The sequence below is a fragment of the Notechis scutatus genome, chromosome Z, assembly GCF_049901735.1.
Source record: "Notechis scutatus isolate UNSWTSFEM ecotype Mainland chromosome Z, rNotScu1.2, whole genome shotgun sequence".
NCBI classification, from domain to species: domain Eukaryota; kingdom Metazoa; phylum Chordata; class Lepidosauria; order Squamata; family Elapidae; genus Notechis; species Notechis scutatus.
The window spans coordinates 116,190,384-116,198,164 of NC_142025.1; the positions used below are offsets into that span (position 1 = coordinate 116,190,384).

At 38.5% G+C, this 7,781-nt stretch overlaps 2 long non-coding RNA genes across 2 annotated transcripts in view; both read right to left on the reverse strand.

Annotated features, from left to right (window-relative positions):
• The window catches only part of LOC148129167 (uncharacterized), a 7,174-nt gene extending 242 nt beyond the window's left edge, over positions 1-6,932 (reverse strand). Inside the window, exons 1-2 of the long non-coding RNA XR_015746068.1 lie at positions 6,857-6,932; positions 6,555-6,768 (exon numbers count right to left, since the gene is read on the reverse strand). This is a non-coding gene — a long non-coding RNA (uncharacterized LOC148129167). The remainder of the gene's footprint in view (positions 1-6,554; positions 6,769-6,856) is intronic.
• On the reverse strand, positions 495-952 carry LOC113429369 (uncharacterized). Its single transcript, XR_015745608.1, has 2 exons — positions 852-952; positions 495-762 (listed from the first exon to the last, which is right to left on the reverse strand). It is a non-coding gene; the product is annotated as an uncharacterized LOC113429369 (long non-coding RNA).
• Positions 6,933-7,781: the final 849 nt, after the last annotated feature.

The following is a 7,781-nucleotide window of genomic DNA, read 5'->3' on the forward strand; positions in this document are numbered from 1 at the left end:
GTGAACTTCCAGATAGTGAACAACTCCTATTATAACTGTGGACACCTCCGATAGCTTCCTTTTCCTACCACTTCTGATTCTTTTCATTTTGTTTAAGGACATTGTGATCCAAACACTACCCCATTTCTACCCATGCAAAAATAGCATCTCGCTTCCATGCCATCAACATCATTGTATTTACAGTTTGGCTTTATACAATTCATATCAATTAACTGGAGTGGATTCAGTTAGATGGATCAAATGGGTAGAATGTCATAGCCTCAAGATGAATTTAAGACTCTACAATGAATTCATTGTTTTGATGTTCTTGGAGTTATATTCCTCCAAAAATTCAAATGATTTTATTTGTCAGAATGTTGATTTTTTTTCATGGAAGAAAAAAAAAACCCAGAGTCAGAATCAGTTTCCTGTTTTTGCCCAGAAAATCAGGCAAAATCAGTCAGTGTGCATCTCCAGCACAATAATACATGGCAGTGTCAGAAGCTGACATGGAGTTCAACTGAAGAGAATATTCATTCTTGGGATTGTCTGAAGTAATGGTGGTGCGGCTTTGAAGAGACGATGAAAACCATTTTCTCCCATCATTGGGAAAGATTCTGGCAATCCATTCTAAGCCTTTCCCTGGAGGCTGACGGACCCAGTTCCAAGCATAGCTACTACTAGTGATGGAGACACCAGTAACTTTACAGACCAAATTGAGATTTTGTCCTGGTCTTACAGTTCCAGGCCCCGATGATACAAGTTGAACCTCAGCAAGGGACCCTAAAGAAATAAAAGACAAAAAACAATCAGGACACACGAGCATCTGGAAAAAAAAATCACAGTTGCTTTCTCTAAAATTGGGTTCTTACATTTTGGCATGGCTATCAGAGAAAAGAAAAACAGCAAGAAATTCATAGTGTCTTTTTAAAGTCTTTTTCCTCCAGTCTGACATGTACAACTTGAAAGAAATGTAAAGAACTAAAATGAGAACCCTGCTTATAAAGAGGAATATTTCATTATGATATTTGCATATTCCTAGAGAGGTATAAAGATGCTCCTAGAAAGCCAGGTTCAGTGGAGAGTTTGTATACAATAAGACGATACAGATAAAGTCCATATTTTTCCTTCCTTCCTTCCTTCCTTCCTTCCTTCAGATTACAACACAAAACTATTTCTCATACTTGTAGCACAGGACAGATTTTCAGTCTTATGTCAGCCCCATCCAGATCTTTGGGAAAATTTATCAATACTATTGATTGATTGATTGATTGATTTTCTATATTATCCCCCTTGCCTAAGATATAGATAAAGGCCATTGTTTTCCTTCCTCCCTTCCTTCTTTCCTCCCTCCCTCTCTATATTCACAACCCAGCCCGAATGCCTGTTAGAAAACTAAGATTTTCACCATCTTTCACCATCTTTCATCATACCTTGTCAGAGAAAAAAGAATCCTATTTCCCATATTGGACTTCCTGTTTGAATCCAGCTGTTTCATTGGCACTTCAGAATTCAGAAAAAATACCTAGTATAGGCATACAGATGGGAAGTTGTAGGATGCTGTTACTCCTGATATTTCACTCTCTTTGCACATGACATGTAACCAGTTTCCTCAGATATCCCAAAATTTACTTTATGTCTATTTAATGATAGCTTGGCTATATTTATTAACTGTACTACTGGTGTCCTTTATTTATTCACAGCAGCACAGCAATTTCCTCAGTTCTAAGTTGAGGAACAATGATTTCAAAAAAAAAGAATCTTACAAAGATCTCAAGAAGTATTATGGATAGATTCTACCACTATTTATTTATTTATTTATTTGATTTGCCAATTGTTTACAAGATAATAAGTATAAGTGTATACATAGTTGTGAATACATGAAATGGGTACATATAAGAAAAATAAAAGAATAAGAGAAACAATAGGACAGGGACGGTAGGCACGATGGTGCGCTTATGCACGCCCCTACAGACCTCTTAGGAAAGGGGTGAGGTCAATAGTAGACAGTCTAAGGTTAAAGTTTTTGGGGTTTGGGGAAGAGACTATAGAGTCGGGTAGAGTATTCCAGACATTGACCACTCTATTGCTGAAGTCGTATTTCCTGCAATCAAGTTTGGTACGGTTTACTTTGAGTTTGTATCTATTGTGTGCTCTTGTGTTGTTATGGTTGAAGCTGAAGTATTCATTGACAGGTAGGACATTGCAATGTATGATTTTATATACCATGCTTAGGTCAGACCGAAGACGGCGTAATTCAAGGTTTTCTAGTTTTAGAATTTCAAGTCTGGTGGCATAAGGTATTCTACAACGAGTAGAAGAGTGGAGAACTCTTCTTGTGAAATATTTCTGGACTTTCTCAATTGTGCTAATATCAGATACGTAATGAGGGTTCCAGACTGATGAACTGTATTCAAGTATTGGTCTAGCAAATGTTTTGTATGCTCTGGTTAGTAGTGTGATATTACCAGAGAAAAACTACGTAGGATTAGGTTAACAACTCTTAATGCCTTTTTGGCTATGTAGTTGCAGTGGGCTCTAGCACTTAGATCATTAGAGGTGAGTATTCCAAGGTCCTTTACAGAGCTTGGGTCATCAACAAGATCTTGACTATTCAGCTTGTATTTTATTTTCTGATTTTTTTGCCAATATGTAAGACAGAGCATTTATTTGTTGAGATTTGGAGTTGCCATTTGTTTGACCATTCAGATACATAGTCAAGGTCTTTTTGTAAGGTAGCAGTATTGTCTGTGGTATTGAACAGCTTTACATCATCAGCGAAGAGAACGCAATTGCTCTTAATATGATCACAGAGGTCGTTTATGTAGAGTATGAAGAGAGTTGGTCCTAGAACACTGCCCTGGGGGACACCACTATTGACAGGTACTGGATTTGATAGAACGCTCGATTTTGACCATTTGTTGTCTGTTTGACAGGAATGCTTCTATCCAGTTATTCAGTTGTCCAGAGATACCATAGGATTTTATTTTTAGGAGTAGTTTGTCGTGTACCACTGAATCAAAGGCTTTACAGAAGTCTATGTAGATTGCGTCAATTGCTTTGCCCTGGTCGAGTTGTGTCGTCCATATGTTTTTGCAGTGTATGAGTTGCAGATTACAGGATAGTTTTTTCTGAAACCAAATTGTTTATTGGAGAGTAGGTTGTTTGACTCTAAGTGGAGGATGATGGATTGGTTAATAATTGATTCCATGACTTTACAGGTGACGCAGCATAAGGAGATTGGCCTGTAATTTTCAACTAGGCTTGGGTCTCCCTTTTTGAAGATGGGGATGACTGTGGCTTGTGACCATAGGTTAGGCAAGGAGCTGGTCCTGAAAGATTTTTCAAAGATTATGCTTAGAGGTTTGGCTATGGCAGTGGATAGCTTTCTTAAGAAGTAGGCACATATTCCATCCGGTCCAATAGATAGAGATGGTTTTAGATTGCGTAGTGATTTTTCGACATTGTCTTCTGTGAAATCGATATGTATTAGATCATTGTTGTTATCTGTGGTACGGCTAGGAAATACTGGGCATGATCCATTGCTGTTTACAAATACTGAGCGAAGAATGTGTTAAAGATGTTGGCTTTAATGGTGTCGTCGTTGCAGTCTTTACCATCAGGTCCTATCAAGGGAGGGATGGACCTTGAGTCTTTTAGTTTGTTGTTTACAAAATTGTAAAAAGCTCGGGTGGAATTGGTGCTTAGAAGGTTTTCCTCTTGTTTAATGTGATAATTGGTGCATTCAGTCTTTATCTGGTGGCATAAATTTTTGTATCGGTTTTTGAAATTGGCAACGTGACCAGATTTGTTTTTCTGCCAGAGTGATCTCTTTTTGGATTGAAGTTTACTTATTGATATGGGTAATCTGCTTTTTTGTTTTGTTTTGGGAGTTGTTGTTGGAACATATAGTTTGATGACTCTTTTGACTTCAAGTAAAAATATGTTATAATGGTCTTCAACGGTATTGCATCCAGTGAATAGAGATTGCCAATCAAGGGATGAGAGATCGTTGTCTATAAGATCATAGTTGCCTTTTTGAAGTTACAATAGGGGATTACATCATTGTGGTGATTTTTGTGTGGATGTATGTTGAGACAAAAGTCGATCATATTGTGGTCACTACTGGAAAAGGGTTCTTTAGTTTGTATTCCGTAAATTAGGTTCAAACTGTTGCAGAAGATGAGATCGAGGCAGTTGTTTAGTCTAGTGTTGTTGATTACTAGTTGTTCCAGTCCCAGATTTGTAATAGCATTGTAGAAGGTTGTGTGTATGATTTCAGTTGTACAATCATTTAGGGTCCAGTTAATATGAGGTAGATTGAAATCACCAAGAAGGATAAAAGGGTATGGGCAGGATGCAGCCCATGTTAGTAATGTATTTAGCTTGTTTACATGTTCGATGTCATAATCGGGTGCTCTGTAACATAGTAAGAATCGAATTGTGATATTTGAGGATAGTTCACAGATGATGGTAATAATAACTATTATTAATAGCTGCAACAATTCTGGTCTCCTGACTACTAAAGCCCATCAAGTTATTCGATTTGCCATTGTTTCCATAATTCCCCAGAGTTCTACTTAATAATATTCTGCCTTTTTTAGTTAAGCAATGAATATGAAAAATAATTGAAAATTTTAGTTTGGGGATTGCTGGAAAAAAGAGGTTTGGGGTGAGAGGAGTAAAAGAGAAATAGCAGATAAACAGAATGAAATTTAAATTGAACCAAAAAAAGAGACCAATCAATCAATTAGAGTAGAGCTGCAAGGGACCTTGGAGGTCTTCTAGTCCAACCCTTTGCTCAAGCAGGAGACTTTATACCATCTCAGATAGGTGGCTGTCCAGTGTTTTCTTAAAAACCTTCAGTGATGAAGCACCTACAACTTCTGAAGGCAAGCTGTTCCACTGATTATCCCAAAGGGGCTTTTTCAAGAGGGAACTGGATTTTCTGGATTTTCTTTGAAGAGGTTTTGCTTCTCATCTAAGAAGCTCCTTCAGCTTGAAATGTGTTCAAAGAAAAACCAGAAAGTCCGGTGGCCTCTTGAAAAAGCACTTTTGGAACAACCATGACCTGGATGACTGAAAATCTCCACGGACGTTCCATTGGTTAATTGTCCTCTCTGATAGGAAGTTTCTCCTTAGTTCCAGTTGCTTGTCTTCTTGATTAATTTCCAACCATTGTTTCCATCCTTTGGTGCTTTGGAAAATGTAAGTTTCACCGTTTCTTCTTTGTGGTAGCCCCTCAAAGACTGGAATAGTGCTATCATGTCACATCTAGTCTTTCTTTTCTCTAGACCCAATTCCTGCAAATGTTCTTCATGTGTTTTTGTCTTTAGGCCTTTAATCAGGGGCGTGGAGGTTGCCCCCTAGATTGCATTTGTCTTAGAAATATTCTGCTGTTCATAATTACCAATATCATTGCTTGGTCTCAACCTGTATCTGTATTTCTGATTTGCAGCACTTTGGTGCCCCCTACAGGAAATCTCTTCTGAACTATAAATGAAGAGAGAGTGTTTTCGGCCTTTTTCAATCAGTAAATCAAGGCTCTGGCTTCTACCCTTAACCTGATGATCGGAAGAGAGAAATTTGAAATAGAGATTAGGCTGCATTGTCTCTTTCCGCCTTTATCTGTTCTATTTGTGAGATACCTAGAACATTTTATTTTGATTTTCAGTACTGATCTCTGGTGTTTGCAACAGGAGTAATGGGAAATCTGATACCAGAAATAAGGGAAGAGTGAGAGAAGGAAGTAAGTAAGGAAGGAAGTGAAAGAAAGAAAAAAGAAAGAAAAATGAATGAATGTGTAAGCACTGGACTTCTCCCCTTCAACTGAAAATAATGAACTTCTGAAAGCTAAGTGCTCCAAAAGGAATTCTTTATTGAAAGGAAGTGGTCACGGTACTAGTCAAAGCAGAATCAGAAAAAAGAAAAACAGCCAGTAATTCATAATGGTTCCTTAAACAAATTTCCTCCGATTCAATGCAAGAAGAAGAAGAAGAAGAAGAAGAAGAAGAAGAAGAAGAAGAAGAAGAAGAAGAAGAAGAAGAAGAAGAAGAAGAAGAAGAAGAAGAAGAAGAAGAAGAAGAAGAAGAAGAAGAAGAAGAAGAACAACAACAACAACAACAACAACAACAACAAAAACAACAACAACTTTATTGTCATTTTACAAGTACAACGAAACCGTGGATGCACCCCAGCAACTGTTCACAATACAATAAAACCAAAGCACTTAAGGATTAAGTCCATAAACACGTTTCTCTTTTTTTATTAAAAAAAATCAATATTTACATAAATATTTATAATATATACATACAAGCCATGCCCAGCCGGTCACATGTCCCCCAAGCCACACCCACAAATAAGGCCACACCCACAAAACCAGTTGTTAAGAAATTTGAATCCCACCAATGTAGTAAGTTGGATCTTTTGGATACAATTTGTTCTGTCATGATCTGCTTCAGCTGGATTTAATAGCATAACAGCATGAGAGAGTTGGAAGGGACCTTGGAGGTCTTCTAGTCCAACCTTCTCCTCAAGCAGGAGACCCTACAACATTTCAGACAGTGGCAGTGCACCTTTGAAAAGAAGATGAGTACCATTTTCTCCCATTATGGGGGAAGATTCTGGCAATCCATTCTAAGCCTTTCCCTGGAGGCTGACGGACCCAATTCCAAACATAGCTACTAATAGTGATAGAGGCACCAGTAACTTTACTCAGCAAATTGAGATTTTGTCCTGGTCTTATAGTTCCAGGCCCCGATGATACAAGTTGAACCTCAGCAAGGGACCCTAGAGAAGAAAGCGAAATAAAAATTAGAATTTTCATATGTTGAAAAAAGAAATAATATTGTTGCTTTCTGTAAAATTGTGTACTCACATTTTGGCATGGCTATCAGAAAAAAGAAAAATTAGCCAGTAATTCATAATGGTTCCTTAAACAAATTTCCTCCAATCCGGTGCATTGAAGAATATGCGACACTCAAACATAGAGTTTTGCTTTTAAGGGAGAACACCTGGTGATATTTCCATAAATCAGTGGGCTATAAAGGAGATCTTAGAAAGCAAGGTAAGCTTGCATTTTCGAAGAATCTGGAAAAAGCCTCCCTCCCTCCAGCCCTCCTTCCTTCCTTTCCTTCTTTCTCATGTCTTCTTTCTCATATTGTGCTTCGTCTTTGTATTCTGTTGTTTCATTGGCAGTTAGCTATTCAGAAAATATACCTAGTGTTGGGAAGCAAGTTGCCCCACCCAACTCACCACAGGACAACTCACCCTGACCTACTTGCCGTGGGACAACTCAAGAGAATTACCTCTGGCTTACCCCAGGCTCAATGTTTCTAACTTGAGGACCTAAAGCAAGACAAGGCCCTTGAAAATCTCTTGTCCCTTTCTTGAGTTATTGTCCAGCAGTGAGTTGCTCTATGGCAAGATGGCCAAGCTGAATTTTCCCATGGCAAGTTGGCTGGGGTGAATCAGCTGCAGGAAGTTGGCCAGAATGAGTCAGTAGTGGTGAATTGTCCCATTCTATTACTGTGAAAATCTTCATATCAGAGGTGGTATTCAGCAGGTTCTGATCAGTTCTGGAGAACTGGCAGTGGAAATTTAGAGTAGTTTGGAGTAGCAGAAACTTTGAGTAGTTCAGAATACCACCTCGAACTAGCCCCACCCCCATCTATTCTCTGCCTCACAAGTCCCAACTGATCAGCTGGGTCTTTTTCTGTTGCCCTGCACAGGACAACAGAACTGGAAAGCAGGTTAGTAGGGTGGGGAGGGGATGGAGATTTTATAGTATCCTTCTCCTGCCA